The sequence below is a fragment of the Bombus fervidus genome, chromosome 15 (assembly GCF_041682495.2).
Source record: "Bombus fervidus isolate BK054 chromosome 15, iyBomFerv1, whole genome shotgun sequence".
NCBI lineage: Eukaryota > Metazoa > Arthropoda > Insecta > Hymenoptera > Apidae > Bombus > Bombus fervidus.
In genome coordinates this window covers 682,163-707,521 of record NC_091531.1, presented here as the reverse complement: position 1 = coordinate 707,521, position 25,359 = coordinate 682,163, and the positions used below count along the sequence as shown (strand labels likewise).

The 25,359-nt window shown below is 41.9% G+C and overlaps 1 long non-coding RNA gene across 2 annotated transcripts in view; it reads right to left on the bottom strand.

Annotated features, from left to right (window-relative positions):
- The window catches only part of LOC139995178 (uncharacterized), a 69,542-nt gene extending 54,733 nt beyond the window's left edge, over positions 1-14,809 (bottom strand). For both annotated transcript variants that reach the window (XR_011801889.1, XR_011801890.1), the window contains exons 1-2: positions 14,624-14,809; positions 13,926-14,011 (exon numbers count right to left, since the gene is read on the bottom strand). This is a non-coding gene — a long non-coding RNA (uncharacterized lncRNA). The remainder of the gene's footprint in view (positions 1-13,925; positions 14,012-14,623) is intronic.
- Between the last annotated feature and the right edge of the window lie 10,550 nt (positions 14,810-25,359).

The window sequence follows — 25,359 nt, the reverse complement described above, 5'->3', positions numbered from 1 at the left end:
TGATTTTTTTTGAACGATGTGAATTCTACTCCTAATTCCTTTAAATTTCGTTGGATGGCATATATATCCCTTCCTCATAATTGTTGAGTATTGTGCGAAATGCTTCCAATTCTTCTCTGAACCCTTCTCGTTTTAGTATCAATTGTTTCGTGCGCTCTTCCAGATTGGGAGCCATGACTGATTTCGATGCTTTGAACGAGCTTACCTTGTAGTTGCGTTGCGGATGTCGGTTCGGTTATCGGTTATTGCTCGTTACTGTGCGGCAGGAGGTTGAATATGTTGATGATTGTCCAGACGAGAGGCTGTGTGGTTTTGATATATTCACGTGGCACTGTGTGGTCACTGATAAGTCCACTTTTTCACTGACACGTGATCCGGCTCGAAGGACCAAATGTTACAACCGTTCGCGGAGAGACGCGGTCGCGAGGAAAATGCGTCAGCGAGAGGCGTAACACTCGTGTAGATATGTTGATGTTGCTCGAATGTTGTAGAAGCAGCTGACTGATCCGTCTATGACTTGGTAGTTGTCGACTTGGTTCCGGGGTATTGACTGAACGAATATCGTTCAAGCAGCGAGTTGACTGACTATCTGCTCTCATGTAATTACGGAGGAAAGCTCGGTGTGGGTGTGCCTTTTGAACGATGAAAGCGGTTTCGTTGCTCAAACTTTTCGTCAGTAAAGTGAGGATAACGATTTGTGATGCCCATTGGTTATAATCAACGTTAACGAATGATGATAGGAGGAGGAAACCTCCTACCAACGTTGCTAATGACTTCCATCGTTCCTGGGAAAAACCAGCTTTTCCATTAGATAAATATCCGTTTTGTCCGTTACGTAATTACCCGTGTTCTCCGTAATATTTAAGAGCGTATAATAAACCTAAGGACTTTTCAAAGAACCAGCCATATACCGAAAACACTTCTAGGATTACAAAATCCTTCAAGACAAACAGATTAACTTAAAAAACATGTGTGAAAACAATTAAGTTAAAAAGTTAAAGTTTATGGTCGGTTTTTAGGTTTATTGAGAGTCGGAATAACGGTACGTGGACCGTTGGCTGCCAGGCAACGAGGGATGATGTGCTGATTGTCTCGCGCGACATAACACTGATTTTGATGGCATTTGATTTGTCAAGGCGTGGTCGTTCGTATTTAGCATGCGCGGGAAAGCTGGATACTTTTCTGCACCGAGCTATCAGAATTTGATATCTTTGTTCATGAGGATAAGAACACGAAGACAACGATCACAAAATAGAGATCGTCGTCATAAATAATAACATTCTTTCGGCCCTAGAAGAGTCCATTCCAGCGCTCATATGGGATTTTAATTACGTTGAGAGATATCAGGACTCCCGCTTCGGAGGTTTGTTACAAGAGAAACACAGAATCCTCCACATCTTAAACCGGCTGAAGAAGCGCTTCGGCACACTATGTTACTCTATCCCATCGTTCATGGAACACGGCAAGTCATATAGAGCCATAAAAGGACCCGCCCATCAACAAGGCCCGTGATAAATCCACGAGTTCTCTGGATCCAGGGAATCAAGGGATTCCAAATGCATGTTTCCGCGAGTTAGACGAGTGCTAGGCAACAGGGCTACCCTTACCTTATATTAAACCCCTTGACCGGCGCTCTCAAATTTTCTTCAGACGATTTTCACCGTCTTCCACAGGTGAACAACCTCCTCGTCTAGTGTGACAGAGCAGAGGATGCATCGTTACTGGTACCAAGCCGACAAATAAGTCGAGATCGTGACGTCTCCAGTGCCGCCGGCTCCCCAGAACTTACTAGTAACGCGATGACATGCCAAGAATAAACGTGTACGAAACACGTGCTTCGGTTATTCACGATCGTGTGCTGTGACTTCCTTTCAAGTTTTAAACTGTTCTTTGTACAAGTCTTTAATTACTATTGTGCTCATATGCTATTTCATCATTTTAAACTTGTTAAACTTTTATTACTTTTTACAATAGCACTTGTTACCTATATCTAGCGAAGCATTCTTTGTCCGGTCTCCTTTCTACCGCGTGGCAAGTTTCGTGAACCCCGCAAGACTACTGGGTACAACTTTTGAAAGTGTGCATCGAAATATGTGTGGTGATCTTCTCAGATTCCCAAATTTCACCACCTTGAAAATTCAGATCTTCGTTGGGTCGGGGCCGCTGGAACAAGGTCTGCACCTTCACCCGAGGAAACAGGGCTAGTAACGGCTCCAGCTCCGATGTCTCAGAGAATCATTTCACATCGATAGATTCATTAACGATTCAATTTAAGCTTCTGAATGGGAAAGGTAATCTGGCTTCGATATCTTCAACGCAGTACCAATATAGCTACCGAAAAGATACACATTCTTCTTCACCTTGATATTGAATGATCTCTTGAACCTGCGTATTTTCCTAAGATACGAAAGATGGGGAAAGTGGTTCCCTTGTTAGGAAAGGATAAGAACAAACCTAATCCAGCCAGGTACAGATCAATGAGTTTGCTGTTTGCAGAGTATCCATTAGTACGGTCTTTGAGAGGGTGATACAGAGACTCATACTGTTTCATTGTAAAGAGGTTTTCATTCCTCCCGATCAGCAATTTGGCTTCCGAGTCAAGTACAGTAAGGTCCATGCAACAATGAAATTCGTGCCAGACGTCTGCTGGTAGCAAAACTCTCCTCATAGACCTGGAAAGGGCTTTTGATATGTTTCGATCGAGCGATTTGCTATAAAAGCTGATACGATACAGCTTTCCTAAACATCTAGTTCAAGTGATTTGGTCCATAATTTTCGGAAGGTTTCTCATTGAATGGCGCAATGACTCGACCGTCGTCTTCAGCGTGAATGACGGACTGCAACACCTCCACTCTGTTTAATTTGTATTCTAGTCATGCTTTGAGTCCCTTTCATTTCAATAGCAACCTTAACCTATGCGCGTTGGTATTTTCTGATAGCTTCCTGATTTATGCGACGGGAATGTATTTGTCCAAAATTAACTCCAAGCTACCGGAGGTTTTCAATCGAACTATGGTTTACTGTGACAATTGAAAGTTCCGTATAAGTACTAGTAAATGCGAATCAATCCTTTTCGGGTTGTGCATGTCTAGACATTTTAATTTCAACCGTGATGTGACTCGACATTCTCGCTGATTTCTTATCACCGGCAATAGCCCCTATCCGTTCCTCATAAGAAAATGGTCAAATATCTCGGTATATATTTGTATTGCAAGTTACAGATTACGAAGCATATTAACACGCAAATGTAGAATAAATCAGAAAAGACTTTTGTAGCAAATAATGGTTTGTTCTCTTCAAAGTATCTCTGCTCATAGTGTAGTCTTTTGTTGTACAAATTGCTGTCAATAATCCTATCCCGACTTATGCCTGTCTGATTTCGTTCGATGTCACAACGAACGAGAAGGACCAGCTCAGGTGTTTCACATGAAAATGCTCGAGGCATTGCATGAGGCTGTATCGCTCGAGCTATTTTATATACCAATACAAATATTTAAATAATTTTATATACTATATACAAATTGCATCTGTAGGATGCGGTGAGAGTGCCATGGTCTCTCAGTTGACCTGTTTATGTTAGAATTAGCGAAGAATCATATAGCTAAAGTACGTCTAATCGTCGATCAACTTTGATGGAGATTTATCTGATCCAAATCATTAGTTGTCATTTTTTTAAATGAATTCAAAGTAGAGTATGCACCATCTATTTTCCTCTTCAGGGTTAATAAAACCGCGCACATATATAAACCACGATAAATAATTTACGACTACAACTATAATGCATTTTTATATGCTATTTAGAACACCTACATTTCCTTATATGCAGTGTGATGGATTCTCGCGAAAGAGATGGAATTTGTCAGTTATTTATTATTTGTATCAATATAGAAGTGTTACGACACTAGGGGTTTAGTACGGGACATGCTGGAAATTTTAAGAATAATCACCATTTTGGGTAACTTGTCTGAAAGCTAATTTCTCTACGATTTGGATGATACTGAAATATGTTGCAAGGCTCAATGTTGTAGACAATTTTTTTTCTGTACATATAACTGGCGATCGTTAGTTTACAAATTATGTAGAAAAAATGTACAGACGAAACTACCGATCACCTTTGCTAATACGTTATATTAAACCCTTTGCTTCTAACGCCTAAAATCGTTTGTTCTTTGTGATTGCAAGACGGGTTACATTCAAGACTTTCTTATATATACGGAGACTGGTACTACTATAGGGTTCGAACATAAGGATTGTTGTAAATCAGGAAATATTGTAATGTCCCTCCTACAACCATATTTAGGTAAAGGCCACATCCTTTACGTCGACAATTGGTACGCAAGCCCCGCATTATTTCATATATTACAGGAAAATTTTACAAATGCATGTGGTACCGTAAAAGAGAGGAGAGAAGGAATACTAGAAATGAACGAAAAATTACAAAAAGGAAAAGCGTGCTTTCGACGAGAGGAGGGTGGGTCCTGGGGCCATCTCTCGTTCGGAAAATACGACCGGGGAACAGAGTTACGAAGACAACGAGTTCGAAGTTGGAGGAGGCAAAGAAAGGTGCAGGAGAATAATTAAAAAAGGGGCGTCGGGTCCTCCTCCGAAGATGAATGCGAAGCTTCTAGAATTTAGTAACGACATTTGAGAGGTGATGGAGAAAAAGGAATCCGGCAGCCTAGAAGAAAGTGACGGAAGGATATCGCCGAGAATTGTCTCTGTCACGTCAAAGAGGGATATTTGGTTCCGGTGATAAAAGGAACTAGCGGAGTTGAGGAGAACTCCCTTGTAACCTGGTCGAGTTTAGCCGGGAAATCGGTTAGTGAAACCGTCGAAGATGTGGTCAGCTCATCCGAAGGTGAGGTTTCTGTACCGGAGAGTAGCTGCTACAGTACTCCGATGGCAAGCAGAACTAGGCGTTCGAGGGAACCACTTATCAAAGCGGCGCTGAAGAAGCAAAGGAGCATAATAAGAGCGGAGCAGAACAGAGAAAACTATGTGATAGTCAGGCCCAGCGAATGGGAAGAGATGAGAGACCTCATGATTGAGGCCTATAAGGAGATGTCGGCTGCCGCGAATGGACTTTTTGTAAATTTCAAAAAGGACCTGAAGAACAGAGAATTGGCCGTTTCGGCCAAAAGTAAATCGGAGAGTGTTTGGGAGAAGCTGATGTCACTATCAAATAAGAAGGGACGTAAAGGTAGGAGACAGGTAGAAAGGGCACGTAGAGGTTTTAATATTTCCACGCAAATGTCCCCTCCAATGATCGAGGTTGGGAAAAGGAACGGGGACTGAAGAAACAAGGTGCCTGTTGAACAGAGTAATAAAAGAAAAACCGTGTCGCCGCTCGAAGATAAGAAGGTTGACAAGATGAAGAGGGAGAAGAGAGGGGATACCTCGTACGCGATGGTTTGTAAGGAGAGAAAAAGGGGCGAAGATGACCCTAGGGCTAGAGAAACCTACGACTCTGGACGCGAATGAATCATCCAGACGAGTAGGAAAGAAAGAAGAAGGGTGAGAGAGAGGAGTAACAGCGAGAGAAGGAGGCCACCGGCTTACGAAGACCGGAGGGAAAGGTTGCCTAGAACTCGAAACAGACCTGAGGCCCTCTTGGTGAATGTCCGGGAGGGTGGGGAATGGTTCCAGACGAATAAGGAGCTTATGGTAGCGAAGGAGGCGCTGTGAGAGAGCACAGGCGTCAGACGGACGAGGAGCGGGGATATCCTCGTGGAACTGAAAGCGAGAGTTAAACGGGGTGACATTGTCCTCAAGATAAAGGAAGTAACAGGGGACAAGATCCTTGTTTGCCCCTTTCAGAGTAGGGTATCGGTAGAAATTAGATACATCGACCGCTGGTAAGTAGGGAGGACCTTCAACAAAACATCGTTAGTGGGCTGATGATCAAGGATGTCAGTGAGGTCGAGGTTAAATCATTAAGGCCGGCACTATGGGACACGCAGACGGCGATTGCTGCGGTTCCGGCATCTTATATCACGGACAAGGAGCGGCATATGAAAATAAGAACTGGCCTCACTATAGCCACAATGCGGGTTCTCCCGAAGGTGGTTAGTTGTTTTAGGTACCACGAGATTGGGCACATGTCCAATCACGGATCATACGATTGCAAACTGCAATAATGATCCTAGGTGTACGATATGTAGTAAGGGGTCCGAAGCACAGACTACACACGTTATGGGGTCGTTAGCGTGCTCCACATACAGGAAACTGATTAAAAAAGGGATTGTCAGAGGATGGGTACCCTGAAAATACTGCAAATAAATCTTAATAGGAGTAAACTCGCACAGGACCTGATGCAGCAGTTTGCTTGAGAGCGTCGGCTCGACGTTGTGATCATCTCAGAACCTAATCGATAGCTCCCCATCTGGTCTAACGATACGAAGGGGGATGCGTCTATCTGGGCAACAAGATTTAATGGCCTCCATCCCAGCGAAAATATGTTGGCTGAAGAGGAGGGATATGTCGGAGTCAAGATAGGGGAAGTGTACTGCGTGAGTGGCTGCAGCTCGCCCAACGTCAGCCTGGACATCTTTGTCAAATACGCGGAGAGACTCGATATATCCATTAGGGCAGCTGTGAGGAGATGCAAGGAAGTTATCATCTCAGGAGACTTTAATGCAAAATCTAAGGCATGAGGTGGCACCAAGACTGACAGAAGGAGAAGGATGCTGTCGGAGGTTCTGGATAGAAACCACCTTGCTCCTATTATGGTCGGTAAGGGCTCCACGTTCCAGAGAGGTACTAGGAGGAGTTTCCTAGACATTATAAGCGTTAGTGGTAGCCTCTTTAAGAGGCATAAACATTCTGTGGTCCTGGGGGGATTATAGGTATACAACGCAGGACTTAATTACCATGATCAACTCTATATATGATATTGAAAGTTCCAATCCTGGCTTTCGCTGACGATATTGTTTTGCTTAGTGAAGACGAGAGCGAGGCACAATGTCAGGTGGATACGCTCCATAAATACCTGAAAAGCCTAGGTATGACTATCTCCGGGGAGAAGAGTCAAACGTTCCAAGTGGTCGCCAGTAGGATCCAGATAAGGGTCCAGAAATAATGCTTGAGAATGATGGAATACCAACAATTGACCCAGAAGAGGCCTTCAGATATTTAGGCTCCAAAATGGGGCATTGGAAGGGTATCCACTGTGGCATAATAATATTGGAAATTCTGAGCGTCGTGAGTGTTACGTTCTATTTAGTAGCCGACAAGAAAGTAGCGTCAACTGACGTTTAATGCAGCACATTAAAGTAATGTAATGTAAGTACAGTATCGATTTTAAATGTTTTATTTAAATCTTACTTAATTTCGATATTGACAATTGACTGAAGGGTATGAAATTCTTCTTGACAGATGATGACTCTTCAGTAGACAAATGATAACTAATTCTTCAATAGACGAACGCTAATTAATTTACTCGATATCCAAACGGTAAATATTCTCAAACTCAAACTCAAACTCAAACTCAAACTCAAACTCAAACTCGAACTCCAAAAACTACTGCTGACTTCTCTGGATCGCTACATTTATATCCATCGGAGATGAAAAAACGTCAGTCTTTCTTTTGAAAATGTTTGGAAAGATTCCCAACGTTTGTTCAACTGCCGACTTTGTTTACAATTTAAATCATCATAATATCATTATAAAAACATAATATAAAAACGTAATCAGATGAGTTCTTGCAAGATATAGCTTTTAGCGGCTTTAACTGCCTTTCACTTTAAATATTGTAAACACGGGTTCGAATAAACGTTTTAATTATCTCGGTTTAAAGCAATTTATCAATTTTACTTTCGCCCCACAGATCGCGCGGGTCGTAGGACGTGATAGTGAGAAAAGTCAGAAATTCCTTCTAAAGCAAGGCCATAAGATAGAATTAATTGTGAATTACATCTTCCCTCGCTACATTTATAATCTGTTGATCAATCCACCAAGCGACGGTGTCTTGAATCTATTGGACAGCGAAGTCAGGCAAGAAATTAGGGCCATTCTATAAGCGACGAACAAAACAAAATGTTAAAGAAAATAGCGAACTTCCTAAGGATCAATTGGCCGGCTACTTCTGAGGACATTGAGAAAGCGAGAAAGAGGTTAAAGACAAAACACATAAGAGAGTGGTCCAAATTGAGGAGTTAGGGCCAAGGAGTTCAAAACTTCTCAAGAAAAAATATCGGCAACGTGTGGCTGAAAGAGTATAATCTGCTCAAGCTATTCATAGATACAATAAGACTGAGAATAAACACCTTTAGTACAAAGAACGTATTGGCACGGGACGACAAAACAATAGACGTAGCTTGCCGGAGGTGTCGCGCCCAACTAGAAACTCTAGGACACACCTTAGGGTTGTGCCAATACACCAAAGGTCTAATAATTAAAAGACATGAAGAGGTAAAATCTCTCGTGGCGAAAACAATAAGCAAGAACAATGAGTTATTTGTCAAACCTACGATAAAGGTAGGAGGTAATCTGTATAAGCCGGACCTCGTAGTAAAAAACCAGGAACGGATTCTCGTGGTCGACGTCACCGTCCGGTACGAGAACAGAAATTACCTCCTTAAGACCGAGAAGGAGAAGGTCGACAAGTACTTTCCATGCCTAAACTACCTAATGGCTAAATACAATATGAACGATGGAGACATTTTATCCATGGTCCTGGGCAGTAGAGGGGCTATAACGCCAAACAACATTGAAATTTTAAGGGAACTTGGCGTCACGAAAAGTAAAATGGAAACGATTGTTATAAATGTTTTAAGAAGCTTTATAGAGATGAGCAATGTATTTTTAGATGGATGAGAAAAATATTATTATTTATTTATTTAGTATTTATTTATTTATTTTAATCTATTGAGAAGTTTGCCTTACTATTGACTATGTCAATTTCAAGGTAAACTTAAGTCTTAAATCCCTACGAGGGGGTACCTCGGAAGTATGGGGCTTCCCTTTGGAATTCTCACAGGAATAGGAGGCATGCAGCCTGAAGGAGAGGAACGCTGATAGAGAGACCGAATGGACTGTTGTGAACAGGCGAAGGAGGATTAGGAGTATAGCAGATAAGACAAATGTTGAACTGTATGACAGCACAGGAGGTAGGGAAGGGAGGAGAGAAAGACAAACTAGGAAAAAAAGTGAAATGATCCTGGTTAAGGTTGGTCAGAACGCGAACTATATCGAAGTCTATAGAGAAATAGCGGGTGCCAACGATGTCCTGAAGGAATCAACTGGTGTAAGGAAAACCAGGGCAAGGCACATTTTAATAGAAATCAATAACAAGGTGTCGGCGGACGAGGTCGCGGAAAAAGTAAAAGCCGTGATGAGAAAGGAGTTCCTAGGAGATTCTACCTCTAGCGAATAGGGAGACGCTAAAGATAAGGAATATTGACCCCATCGTTACTAAGGAAGAACTGATTGAGAACATAGCCGCCGAGCTGGATATAAGAGATGTAAGGTGGATTTCAATTAAAACATTGAGAATAACACCTTAGGGAACCCGGCAGGCGGTGGTAGTTGTTCCAGGAACCAGAGTCGGGATTAGGACGAGATTGACGATGGCGATAGCTAGAGTCATTCCAAATATCTTGAGATGTTATAGATGCCACATGCTGGGGCATAACGCAGCGAGGTGAACGGCGATAAGTCCAGAGAGGGACCTATGTCGGAGGTGCGGGGAGAGGGATCACACCATAAACGAGTGTAAAAATGAATCGAGGTATGTAATATGTGCGAAAGAGAATAAAGCCAACCTTAGGCACATAACGAGACCGTTGGCATGTTCGGCGATGAAGAATAGGATGAGAGGTGTAACCAGACCCACAAGACTCATACGATAAAAATATTATTAATAAACCTTAAAAGGTGCTAGTTGGTACAGGAGTTGATGTACCAATATGCCTACGAAGTTAAAATTGATGTGGTTTTTATTACTGCACCATGCTGACAGCAGGCATATTGGTACAATGATGACAAAGGAGATGCATCATTGTGGGTGACATTGTTCAGAGGCAAGCACCCATACTTTAATGACTAGGAACGGGCTTGTTGCAATTAGAATCGATGATGTGCACTGCATTGGGGGCACTGTTCCCCCAATATTAGATTAGAAGAGTTTTATAAGTACTTAAGCGAAATGGAGATCATGATCCGGATAATCAAGAAGAGCCATCTCACAATGATGATCGCCGATGTATTTAATGCTAAGGCAACCGTGTGTGGGGGAGGGGTTATACAACTGATCGAAGGGGTACGAGTCTTATGGACATGCTAACTAAGAAGGGTATCGTACCAATCAGCATGATGGTGGACACACGTTCTGTAGGAACGGTAGGAGGAGTTTTATTGACGTAATAAATACGAACAAAGGACTAGCTAGTAAATACCAGGGGTAGAATTCCGAAGATGTGGACTGCCTCGAACCATAGCTATATTCTGCACGATTTTAGGACGAAGAAAAGCAGACGGGATGTTCATAATTTTAAATACTCGACGAAGGAAGCGGATATGGAGAAATTTATTTTAACATTTGACTCAAATTATGATAATTTATTTACAGGAAATTCGGATTTGGACGAGGTATATTAGGAGCGCCTACAGGCTGCGGTGGAAACCTCATATGTCTCCAAACTATGGAATGTGTATCCTCCGACGGGCAAAAGGACTAGGAACTACTGGTGGAGTGAGGAGATAACGGCTCTAAGGAGGGTGGTAATGTCGACTAGAAGGAAATCTTACAGGGCAATGGCGAGGGGAGCGACGGGCGCGTTACTGTGGTCACAGGAGTTTCGTAAAAAGAAAGGAGAGATGAAGAAGTTAATTGGATCTGTAGCGGCACTCGACAGCAAATCTTCCAACGGTTTCTGTTCCATGATTTGCTACACAAAGACCATATCCTAGATCGGACGACGGCAGAGCATTGGTTAGCGCCGTTGGTTACGAAAATTCCAGGCCAGGTTCAAATTGGGATGGCGGTGGCGGTCTCCCTGGACGTCAGCAACGCCTTCGACTCTATCCCCTGGGCGAGGATAATGGAGGCTCTGCGGCACTTCGAGGTGCCGGCGTACCTGGTCGAGGTCATCGAAGCCTACCTAAACGACAGGTGGATCACCTTCGCCGGGAGGAACGGGGAAGAGAGAAGACGCGTGGAGCGCAGCGTCCCGCAGGGTTCGGTGCTAGGAACGATCTTGTGGATCACGGCCTACGACTCCGTCCTTCAATGCCCGATGCCCCCGGGCACGGGCTTGGTTTGCTACGCCGACGATACCTTGGTGCTAGCCGGGAGACGGTGGTGGAACGAGACCGTGATTCTCACGGAAGACGCTGTGGCGTGCGCGGTGCGCGCTATCCAACGACTGGGATTGAGCGTGTCGCCGGCCAAGTCGGAGGCCCTGTGGTTCTTCGACCACCGCCGCAGGGGATCCCCTCCCGACGGATTGTCCGTGACTATAAACGGCGAAGCGGTGCCGGTGAAGCGTCGTATGAGGTACCTGGGCCTCACCATTGACAGTCAGTGGACGTTCGGACCACATTTCGAGCTCCTGGCCCCGAGGGTGACGGCCGCAGCCAACGCCTTGTGCGGCCTTCTTCCGAACATCGGCGGAGCAGGATCGAGAGTCCGCCGACTCTACGAGGGAGTGGTCCGGTCCCGGGTCCTCTACTGCCAACCGTTGCAGTCGTACCCTGGTGAGGAGACTGCAGAGGACGACCGCTATCCGCATAACCAGAGGATATCGGACAATATTCTACGAGTCGGTGACAGTGCTGCCGGCGTCGCCCCCGTTCGAGCTACGGGCCCTCGAGCTCCGTCGGGTGTACGAACCACCTGAGGGCACCGCCTTCGACGACGACGCCGCCGCCCGACGGCCTCTCGGCCTCGAACGTCCGGAAAGAGGCGAAGCTGGAGATCTGGGAGCGATGGCGCTCCCAGCTGACGGAGGAGGACGCCAGGCGGCCACACCGAGCCGTCCGCGCCGTGCTTCCCAACTGGAAGGCTTGGAGAGATCAAGGCGGGGTTCCGCTCACCTTCAGGACGACGCAGATGCTCACCGGACACGGGGTCTTCGGTGAGTACCTGCTGAAGATCGGGCGGAAGATGACGTCCATCTGTCACCACTGCGGGGAAGAGGAGGACACGGCGCAGCACACGCTGGAATTTTGTCCAGCGTGGGCGAAACCGCGGCGCGTCCTGCAGCTCGACATCGGCGAGAGGTTAGCCCCGGAAGCGGTCGTCGAGGCCATGCTTCGAGGGCCCCAGGAGTTTAACGCTGTCCGCACCTACTGCGAGGAGGTCATGCAGAGAAAGGAGCGGGCAGAAAGAGACGGGGAGAGAAGAGCCGATCCCAGTAGATCGTCGCATCAACATCGCAGAGGCTCCGTACGACGCAGGGACGCGGCGCCGCCACTGTTGCCCCGGGAGCGTCAGATTAGGGAACGCGGCGCTAGGGAGAGTGGTCCCCCCTAGCTTTCCAACTCAAGCCGGGACGCCTCTCTAGACAACAACAACGGCAGGGAGATAGACGACGAGGTTGCACCCAGGTAGTGATTCGCAAGAGACCTCGGGTGCACCTCTGAACGTCGGGACGACCACCGTGGGGTTTTAGTCGGTAAGAGTCCGATACTACTCGGTCGTTGCTACGCAGCGCCGAGTGTCCATGAGGATTTCACTACGTTAAAAAAAAAAAAAAAGAAAAAGGCCAGGTTCAAATGGTATTTGAAGGCATGGTACAGAAGGAGCTGGGACGGAACTGTGAGTGTGGTCGAAATCTCCGGGAAAACTGGAGGATTGGACAAGGAAGTTAATTCGAGTGAACTGCTAGTGACTGTGAAAGCCGGTATAAGAACTAACGGAATTCAGTCTGGAAAAGACGTGGTAAACAAAATGTAACGGCACATGAATCATAGAATGAGGCGAAGCGAGAGCGACTCATGCTGTTGTTGTGCCTCGGAACACGTATACCACGTCGACACGCGAAATTAACGTTAGATAATCTCCAGGCAAAACAATGTCGCTGTTGAGGCCAACCGTCGATCTAGGACAAATTTAAATTTTCCGACTCTCCCCCCCCCCTGGCCAGTAAAAAAAACGGACGCGAACGCGAGCGGGGCAGTTATTATCCGAATTATCCGAGTTATCATACGAGTATTACACGAGCTATTATTTGCGATTAACGGAGTATAGAGTCATCGAGTTATCCGCGAGCGTTTAAAATCTATCTTGGCAAATACGTTGTACCAGCGTCTATCGACGATATTTATATATTTATATACCATTATTTATTTTATTTATTCCCAATATATTTGACGGGTGCAACAGCAATCTCCCTCGCTGTTTTACCAATCCGATCTCCTTACACAATTCACCACAAATGTATTAAAAAAGGTATGATTCCATTTGCAAAAATGAAGTTGAAATGGGACCCTACTAATGGATCTACAAAAAAGTAATTTGCACCATATGTGATGTCTTCTTTCGAACTAAACAATTTTTGTTAAAACTTTTTCTGATAACATCAGTCTCACGTAAGATATTCAGCTTACTGTTTCGCCATTGGTTAAAAATTCAGGTTAGGCTTTTATGTATAATAAATTTATATGTATAATAAAATATCTACATATAAAATATATATAAAAATTGAAAGTTTTAGACGATTTTGTAGATATCAGACTCAGTATATTATTTAAATCATGTCCATATCTAATTGTAATGACTTGCAACAGAATTTGAGAACTGAGATTTGTTCTTTTTTCATTTATAATTTTTGGTTAATAAATAGAAAAGATAACGAATTAATATACTGTATCATTTTTCTTAAATGAAACAATGCATTTTGCGATTAAAATGCAGACATTGTAGCAAATAATACAACAATATACAATAATACAGATAATCACAAAGAAGTAAGGAAAAAACTTACCATAACAGCATGGAAAAGAATTTATGAAGAAGTGTGTCACTGGAATAAGCTTCTTTGTGTATCACGAAGTGTATCAGGGGATGATTCTTAAACAAATTTCGTAAACAATTACTATCTATGAGATAAATACAATACGAGATTCGAAGAATAATTCATATTAAAAAAAACATAAAATAATTATGTTTTAAAATAATATTTATAATTATGTTATAAAATAATTATAACAACATAATATTTAATTACAGAAATAATTATACGTGAAGTTCTGTTATTAGTAACCATTATCGATGATTGACTTTTTTATAAAGAACTATAATCAATATGCTTAATTAAAACTAAAACATAAATACGTAAAACATCGCTCTTACATGGATATAAATATATAAATGCAAGTAGTATATTAGAGACGAAAGATATAATAAAAATAAGAAAAAAGAAAAATAAATAAAAACACTGTATTGGTTCCTACGACTTACTTCCACATGTGGAATAATCTATCTGGTTGCCGTATGCCCTATCTTAGAGACAGAACAAAGTTATTAGATTGAAATAATTCACAGAAAGTTCGTAATTCTTAAAATTTACAGGTATAAAATATTTACCCTGAATAAATACCTTTTATTTACAAACAGAAAATTTATAAATCGACTTTCAAATAATCAGATTTTATATTTTATCTAGCAACTAGCACTTCTTACTAATTGCTCAAACACTTGCTAAACACAAAAATTGTAACGTTCAAATAGGTAACTATTCCGTAGCACGTACACACTACCGCGTCTCGAACATGAAAGACTGTTGAACAATACCGTCGCTAATAAAGGCAGATTCGTACTGCTTGTTCATTGTCTACGTTTCTGGACTATAAGCGAATCCTGTACACTGCGCAAATGTCTCTGCGCCGATTATATAAGGTGGTCTGAAAAGCGTCTTTCTTTTACAGACTCGTCTTTTACAACAACGCATTTTTATATAAACACGAAACCTAATGTCTCAAACGTTGTGATTTTTATCGTTGTTACGTCACGAGGCTTACTATAGGCCGTATTCCTAGCCGTCGCTAGCGGTACTACTGTGTCGCAGACAGATCGTCTTATAGGACCGGCGAAATGTATACACTGTAGCGGCAAGCGCATATTAGTCGCCAAGCGTCGAGTTCTAGAAACGTCGATTTCGGTCCGTTATTTTATCCACACAAAGAAGGTGGCATACATGATCATACGCGCGAACGGTGGCATGACCCGAGCGTAGTGGAGGTCGTCTCCCAGACAAGACAAAGAAATGATCGAGGGGCAATCAGTCTCATTTAAAGATACAGACGACATATATGGAGAGGTCCTAACGAATAAAATTAAAGTCGCTAGATCTAACAAATATATCGAAAGATACCTAAAGTCGGGTCGAATTTCTGTAACACATTAATTGTATTCATTGCTAAATAATTTGTGACATCTGCATTATAATATTAAATATTTTTAAATATACAAGTTTATATTAACCCTGTTAATTCAGTGTTAAATTCATTGAACTACCTGTTATCTTAAGCGAAACAGGGGAACGACTTCGCGGCGTCGGTTATTCGAATCGTAGCGAGAATTTACGCCTCTCATTGTCACGTTTTCGTCGCGATCGCGTCTCTCCGCGAACGGTCGTAACAATCGTGATAAAACAAAATGGATCGCACGTAATTCGATAAAATTTCCTTATAAAACGAAGCAAATTTTTCGGGCGACCTAATATTTCAATTTTACAACAATACGACAACGACCTAACATTTTAAAAATTGTCACTATTACGCTGCAGATTTTTATTTAGATATTATATATCAAAGTGTATAAAATATGTAAATGCTAAATATATTCAAAGTATGTAATAATTTTACAATATTTTATATTGTGAATACGATTTTAATTGTTCATCATGATCTTTTACTACAGTTTGTTTACCGATTGTCAAATTTAATGTAAATAAAAATCTCAATTAATATATATAACGTATAGAATATATGTATATATAATATGTGTATAATATATGGTGTAGTATATGTATATATTATGTATATAATAGTAACTGAATTATGTATATAATATATATACATAATAACATATAGAATATCTGTAAATATACATATAACGAATAAAAGAATTATTCAATAAAAATAGCATACAATGTAATAGTCTTTTAAACAAAGTTACTTTTATATTGCTATGAATAATTTGAAAATTGGGAAAAATCTACGACTAACAAAGATAGATCGAATCTATGGATATATGAATGTCGGAGATGAAAGGACATCGGGGCCTTTCCTTTGAAATGTTTGGGAAGGTCCCTGTTACGCCACGAGGCTTTTTAGAGATCGTATTTCCAACCGTCGCTCGCGGTCCTCCAGCGTCGCAGATATATCCTCTTATGTGCCCGACGGAAAACATACATTGTATCGACGAGCGCATACTTGTCACCAAGCAACGAGTTCTGGAACCGTCGATCTCGGACCGTTATTTTATAACGAAGAAGTCGGCCTGCGTGATCATCGGCGCGTGCGGTGGCGTGATCCGAGCATATGGGGGGGTCGTCTCCCCGAAAGACAAAGAATCGAAATCTGTAACCGATCAGTCTCATTCGACAACTCTAACCGAACAGTCGCATCCGAACAGTCTCATTATAAAATTCACACCGCATACATAGAAAATCGAATTGATTTGCTATAAACATTAACTGTATCTATCACGAAACAATTTGTGGCGCTTCTATTATAATTTAACTTATTGTTAAAAATATATGTTATATTAACCTGTTAACACAGTGTTAATTTCAATTAACCACCCCTGTTATCCTAATCGAAACACGGGGAACGACTATTTCGCGGCGTCGATTAGCCGAATCGTAGCGAGAATTTACGCCTCTCGCTGACGCGTTTTCCTCGCGACCGCGTCTCTCCGCGAACGGTCGTAACAGTCCCCAATACTTTAGTCCAGACTTTTATTATGGCTGTACTTAAATAATAAAAACTGAGAAATAGTTGTTTATGATTTAATCCGAGTACGGGTGCCCGAGATTTGTAACAATGGCCTTGGGCTCGAAATGACATCATCTATAGTACATAACTACGATGGTGTCACGTCGGAGGCACAAAAGATCGCGAAATTAACAAATCGCAGGTGATGTCCTCGCGCCGCGGCACGAATGAAATGATTCTTTCACAAATAGGGTGAAGAAAATAGAATTTGATACGCAAAGATCAAATTTATTATAGAAAATCCAACTGAGTGACGGTTACAACGGATAGATTCGAAGTATCACACTAGACTGTATTTACGCTCGTTTAGGAAGGTCGCTCTACCGAGGATCTAGTCCCTTTGGAGGGGGTCTCGTTAATCCATTGTTTCAACGGGTGTGGCCTTCAGAGTGTTCGGTCTATTTATTTACTAGTCAGATGATTCCTTGAGTGTGTGACAATGGCCAATTCTCGTGAAGATTCATTATACGCCCTTAATCCCAATAATAACCCGACATGTATATCCTGCCCTGAAATCAGTGTAAAAAAGAAAATAGTTAATTTAATGATTGCTTTCTTGTGAAGCATAAGTAATGCCAGAAATATTTGGCAAAAGATGGAGGCGATATCTGTAGTCGCGACTGAAAATTGTGGGACTGCTACACATATACGTAAGTATAATACGTGGCATAAATTTCTACAATGCTTATAGCTATATCGAAGAAGATACTGTATATGTAACAATTCTCTAACCTCGACAGAACCAAACTATGACCCTGGAATACACTGTATACAAAAACGTATTATACGTGTGCGATGTATATGTGGCGGCACTCGACAAACACCGCCACTAGACATTATCTAGTACCGGACGACGATAGCGCAGTGGTTAGCGCCTTTGGTTACGAACGTTCGGGACCCAGGTTCGAATCCCGGTGCCCGTCGTTCCGATATTTTTCTTCCACGATACAATAATTAAGAAGTAAATACAATAGACCCCCAGCAGCGACATCTGCAGCCAAATATATACAACGACTATCACGGACCTAGTCCGCTACATAATTGGTGACCCCGACGTGAGAACAAGAAACAGTTAAAAAATTAAAAAATGGTGACAGGTAACAAACAAAGTTCAACCATTCAAGCGTTACGAGTACCCCGCCCTTTATGCCTACGAAGATCGAACTGTGGTTCCTCCATACTAGAGAGACAATTCGCGAGTACGCACATCACCAACGATGAAGATATACGACCACAGCTTTAATATACTGCCTTGAGTCTCAATATCTAGGGAAAATAGAGGAGATAATAAAGAAACCTTCGACCACAGGACAATACGAAATACTAGAAGAAAATGACGGCGAACGAGAATACAGAGGTTAGTAGAAGGCGAAGTGATGGGTGATCGAAACCATCGCAATTTTACCAGGATATCAAAAATCTCGCCAGTCCGCATGTGTTCGAAAAATTCATCCCCACCGTATGGAGGAATCGGCTGCCAAATCGTCTAAGAGAAGTCCTAGCCGTGAAGGACGATACAGATGTCGACAAATTAACTCAGGCCGCAGATAAGGTAGAGGAAGCATTTTTACGAAATAGCGCGCGAACAAGATAACAGCAGTTACCGAGCTGCCGGCGCAAAGCGAAAAAACGATTGACTCCGTGGCCATGGCACTCAATGCTCTATCGAGAAAGAGGTAGGTGCGCTGGCTATCGACAAACATCATCGATCACGCTCACCTTCGCGTCCACAGTTTCGCCGTCGTTCGCGCTCTAGCGAATCACCGCGACGGAATAGTTTATGCTTCTATCACGCAAAATTTGGGGAACGCGCGCTAAAATGTCGTTTCCCTTGCAGGTGGAACCGGGTAAACGCGGCGCACGACGACGGTTTAAAGACACGCCGCATTTTCGTAAAAGATATTATAACGCGTATATCCCATTTAGTAGATACCGGTGCAGACACCTATGTATATTCGCGCGCAGTATGATTAACTTTTACAGACGTTTCATACCGGGGGCGGCAAAAAACCTTCAGCCACTCAATGACTTATTGAGGGGCACTACGAAGTGCAACGCGTCTATCGAGTGGTCCCAACGAGCTGAAAAGAGCTACCGCGAGTCAAAACGCGCTTTAGCAGATGCGACAATGTTAGCGCATCCGATACCCGGCGAGCCCGTTAGCCTCGCAGTCGGTGCATCCAATTATGCTATAGGAGCGGCACTTTAACAGCGCGTCAACAATACGTGGCAACCGTTAGGTTTCATGACAAAATCGCTATCCCCCGCACAACATAAGTACAGCGCATACAATCGAGAATTAGTCGCGACGTACACCGCGGTAAAAAGATTTAGTCACGCCGTTGAAGGAAGAGATTTTATTATCTTTACCGACCATAAAGCCTTCACATACGCGTTTAACCAAAATCCTGACAAATGTTCGCCACGACAATTTAGATACCTCAACTACATCGGGCAATTTACGATAGATATACGATACATTAAAGGGATAGACAATAACGTTGCCGACACTCTATCCTGGATCGAAACGATCCTGGAAATCCGTAGATCATCAAACGTTGGCTGCGGCGCAAAAGAATGATAACGAACTACGCGAAATCCTCAAATCCAACTTTAATACGCTGCAATTGAGAAAAGTACGATTTCCCGATCATGCTGTCGGAATATGTTGCAACATCTCAACAAAAAAGTTGCGGCCATATGTACTGGAACCGTTACGACGCACAGTATTCCAATCGTTACATGGACTTTCCCATCCGGGGTTACGTGCCACGCGAAAAATGGTAACGTCACGTTTCGTCTGGTCGTCCATCAACAAAGATTGTCGAATGTGGGCGCGGCAATGTTATACCACGCCAACGGTGCAAAGTTACTAGACACGTACCTTTACATGCGGAAACATTCAAAACGCTCGCAGGCCGGTTCGAGTATATACACTTAGACATTGTCGTCATGCAATACTCTCAAGGGTACCGATATTGTCCAACGTGTATCGATCGTTTTTCGCGTTGGTCCGTAGCTATTCCTATCGTCGATATGGAAGCACCAACTGTTGCTTGGCCCCTCCTTTCAAACTGGATAGCTAATTTCGGCGTACCTTTAAAAATCACGACCGATCAAGGACGCCAATTCGAATCGCGTTTATTCGAAGAACTATGCCGGTTGCTCGGCATCAAGCACCTACGCACGACGGCCTACCATTCCGCGTCTAACGAAATGGTAGAGTATTTTCACAGGCAATTGAAAGCAGCAATTAAGTGCCACGACACGAGCAACTGGGTCGAAATTCCTCCTATCGTGCTACTGGGTATTAGAACCGCGTTAAAGGAAGATCTTAACGCAACGGCGGCTGAAATGGTCTACGGCACCGGCATACGATTGCCGGCAGAGTTCTTCCTACCGTCAAAGCATCGGGCCAATTCGGAATACGTGAATCGGCTAAAAGAACGAATAGAGAAAGTCAGGCCATACCCGGTTACGCGTCATGGCGAAAAGGAAATTCTTATTTTTAAAGAGCTAGAATCATCGCCGTACATTTTCTTGCGCCATGGCGCGATTGGAGGCCCGTTACAGCCGCCTTACGACGGACCATTTAAGGTGATAAAAAGAAACGATAGGATATTCTTAATTAGAATAAACAATCGCAACGTAACGGTTTCCGTAGAGCGTTTAAAACCTGCCTTTATTGTACCAGACGACCTAGAAAAAGAAGCCGCTGAAACTCGTAACGTACTAATTCCGGTAGGACGAACAAGCACGCGCGACGAAAGTACGGCAAATAACAACAATCAACGCGCAGAAGAAAACATCAGGGATAGGTACGTTACGCGGTATGGGCGAAGAGTCCGTTTTCCTGATAGGTATCAGGCAGGTTTCGAGTGAAGGTTGTAAATTGTCGGACACAGGATATATGAAGTATATTACTTGTATCTATTTATTTTTTTAAAAACCTATGAGGTAAATATCATTCTTACAAGTCGGCCTAATTATAACATTATCACTGGTAGGGGGGTGATGTGGTGACACATGAGTCATAGGACGAAGCGAAGCGAGAGCGACTCATGTCGTTGTTTTGCCTCGGGACATGGACACCGCCGTGACGTATGAAACGCTATGATAAACAAACTCCGGGCACAACAATGTCGCCGCTACGTGCAACCGTCGATGAAACATGAATTCGAATTTTCCGGCTCTCCCCCGACCGATATAAATAAGTGGACACGAGCGCGAGTGCTAGTTAGTTAGTTAGTCAGTGAGTTACGAATAATACGAGTAAGCATTTGGTAGGCGATTATTACGACACGAAAGCATTTGCAAGTCTTCGTTGAGTACCTACAAGCGATTTACTTCTGCGGAATAAAATCTCCTGTAAGGACGTCTATCGACGTTATCAGTTATTTTGAGAAATTGATTTGAAATACACTGGACGGTTGCAGCAGCAAACATCCTGATTATTTCTGTAATCAGAAAATCCAATCTCCATACGTTATCCGCTACATATATGTACATATTTTGCTCACTGTCAACAATATACAAGGAAGGTATTTTTACGTGTTTTCACAACAATGTTTTAAAGCAATTTCTTGCTTTCCTATCTAAATAGAGGATAAAGGATCAGATAGAGGAGAGAATACTAGAATTCTACAGGATATTTTGTTGTACGTAACGAGTATAGAAAGGACAGATTTAGCATACTAAACGAGAAAAAAAGTTTATATAAATATACATATACGCGATGTGATCTTATTATCGAGTTATCTATGAAGATCCAGATCTTATTAAAGATCTAGAAACCCATATCTAAAGTAATTCAAAATCGGTTTACAAACTCCGTTTCTTTCTCTGTTAGTGTATTCTCGTCCAGTCGCGGGGAGACGGTCGCGTTGTAGCGCGTCAACGGGAGTTGTAAATTCCCGACACGATTGCACGAATCGACACTACGAACAGGGCGATCTCCTTATTTCTTTTGGGAGAATAGGGGGTGATTGGGTTGGAATATAACTGGACTTCACAGTTATATAATATATGTACATTTATTTACACTGGATTATAATAATTATAACGTGAACCGAACGTGTTTGAATTCGTCGTGTCGGAAAGCACCGTGATGGACCCGAAGGTTGTTCGATTTGATAGTTAGAGCACCGAGAGATTGACTGACTCTGGTCTCATGTCATTTACGGAGGAAAACGCGGTGAGGGTGTGCCCTTCTGAACTAAGAACGCGGATTCGTTGTTTACACTTTTCGGTAGAAAAGTGAGGGTAACGATCCGCGATGCCCATTGGGTATTGCCAATGTTAATGAATAAAATACGAGGAGACAATCCTCGGCAGATGTGGCTCACGTGTGTTTCTGCTCTTGAGAAAAACTCGCTACCTCGCTGGGCAAACCTCCGCTTTCTCCGTAATGAGTGAGAGCGTGCAATAAACCTAAGGACCTTTTCTAAGGATCATCTACAACCGAAGATGTTCAAAAGAATGCAACTTTATAGCTAACAGATGTGGTCTATGGTGGTTCCTTGGGTTTATTCCGGGTCAGTGTGACGATGAGCAGGCGGCCCGACCACGAGAGACGTCGCAGGTACCGACTCACGCGACGTAAAAGTTAGCTTTCACACGACTTGCAATATCCACAATGCGAAATATTTCTAGAAAATTCTTCCAATTGCTACTATTGTATATTGATGAAAAATATTTCTGATGAGAAAGACTTTTCTTTAATCTGCACATAAATCGTAGTAAATCATTAAATCTTATTAATTTCTAGTTATTAGATCGCCTGTATAGTGATCGATGAAAATGAATATTTTATCTAAATTTGTTATATGTAGCTAGTTATTTCTTACCTGTACTTTTCCTTACATGAACGAAATCGAAAAAAAAAGAAATATAATTTTATTAGATACTGATGGATTAGGAAACTTTATTCTCCCATTACTTTCTATCGTTTGTGACGATATAGTAATAACATAACGTTTGCTTTTCATTTTGTTATAACGTGTAGTGGTCATATTAGATGAAAGATAAAAATAAAAAACTTCTTAATAAATTGTATCGAACCGATGTTTGGCTATATAACGAAAAGACTATAATAATGATGCACGAACTGTATCTACTTTTCCATTTTTTATTTTTCTTATTGGATCTATTACTATTTCAACATTTTTGCAAGAGAATTCAACTGATTATGCAATGATACATACGTTATTCAGTTCTTCTAGAAACTTCTTAAGATATTCTTTAAGAAGACATATATCAGTGTGTTACGTCGCGTGAGATAATCTGTACGCCATCCCTCATTGCCTGGCCACGTACCGTTATTCAAATCTAAGGACCCACCATAAAGCTTAATTGTTAGGAAGATGATACATTTACGCTGTACATGTGAATGTGTGTGTAAGCGTCAGAGGGCGTCCAGGCCTTAGTTGGGACAAAAGACGATTGACAGTCGCCTAGAAGTATCTGAAAGAGTCGGTTGAGAACAAGCGTGCGTGCGAGTGGCTTTGCGAGGTCTTCAGTGAATAAATTATATGTATAACTGTTGTGTGCTCAATAAATGAATTTTTTGTATTTCCGAATCCCTCCTATATCTTTACATGGTAGCAGAGCGTGGTTCTTCAATCTTACGAGTTAGTTCGAGTAAGTTTCAGTAAGGAAAGAAACGTTCAAAGGATAAAAGAAAAAAAGAAATATATACTTCGAGCACGTAGGAACGCTTGAGTAAGAGATAAGGAATCAATTAAAATGGAGAGATCGGAAATCACGATACCTATATTCGATGGTGAAGATTATGGTATGTGGAAGCAAAGAATCAAGATGTTTCTCAGGTATAAAGAGTGCGAGATTGTTACAACTAGAGTGAAGACCGAAACAAACAATGAAGATTGGGACAAAAAGGATTTGAAGGCAATAAATATAATTTACAGTGCCATCTCAAATAGACAATTGGAATATGTTAGGGAAGAAAATACGGCATATGGAATAGTGAAAAGGTTCGATGAAATGTACTTGAAAGAGTCGACGGCACTATAGATCGTATGCAGAAGGAGATTGGAAAAAATAAGACTTAAGAACTACAGTGATTCAGCATCGTTCTTTAGCGACTTCGAAAAATTAATAAATGAATTAAAAGGTGCAGGTGCACAAGTAAGTAAGAGGGAAAAGCTGAATTACATGTTGAATATTTTTTTTTTTTTTTTTTTTTTTTTTTTTTTTTTTTTTTTTTTTTTTTTTTTTTATTAAATTTTTACAATTTGTCCAGAAGGACATTTGGTAAAATGTTATAGCTTAGAGAATAAAAGAATAAAAAATAAAAAATAAAAAAAAATAAATAGAAATAAATAAAAATAAATAAAATATAGCATGTGGATGGTTACCCCCAGCGGGGTTCCATCTTCTAGGTTTCCTATTGCATCTCTATTTCGAGGTCTGCGGGATGCTTCCTCTTCAGTCTTCTTTCTATTTTGGTTTTATTTGTTTCAGCAGCCAGCTGGTTTGGGTGTGCTGCAAGTCTTTCTTTGTACTTTTTTGCGTATCTAGCGATTTCCTCTTTGACTGTTGGAATTTTTAGATCTTTTCGTAGGTCTTCATTTCTGACGTACCATGGAGCGTTAACTATTGTCCTTAAGATTTTTGCTTGCTCTATTTCTATTTTGCTTATGTGACTCATTGCTGCCGTCCCCCATAATGGGACTCCGTATGTCCAGATTGGTTTGATTATTGTTTTGTATATATTTAGTTTATTCATTGTGCTTAATTTAGATTTTCTATTGATTAACCAGTACATCTGCTTCCTTTTTGCACTTATTCTGTTTATTATTGATTTTATATGGTGCTTCCATGTAAGGCGTGTGTCTAAATTTATTCCCAGATATTTGACTTGCTTTGATTGTGCTATGTGGGCGCCGTTCAGTTGAATATCTGGTGTTTTTCCTTTTCTAAGTGTAAATGTTATGTGGTTGCACTTGCTGGTGTTCACTTTTATTTGTTTGTTTTGCAGCCATTTTTCTATTTTTGTAGTGTGTTCTTGTAGTAGTGCGGCGGCCGTTTCTAGATTTGCATGCCTCACTAGTATGGCCGTATCGTCCGCAAACGTCAGTGTTTTACTGTTGACAGTTGTTGGTATATCTGCCGTGTATAGTGTGTATAATATTGGTCCTAAGACACTTCCTTGCGGTACTCCTGCCTTGATGTCCTTAATTTCAGAGTATGCATCATTTATTTTTACTACAAAGGTTCTGTTGTTTAAGTAGGATTTGAGTAGTTTGTAGATTTGTTCTGGAAATTGCTTTTTGATTGTTTGAAGAAGTTTTTCATGGTTAACTTTGTCGAATGCTTTTTCGATATCCATAAAGAGTGCTGTGCAGTATTGTTTTGTTTCAAGCGACTGTAAGATTTCATTGACGAGTCTATGCATTT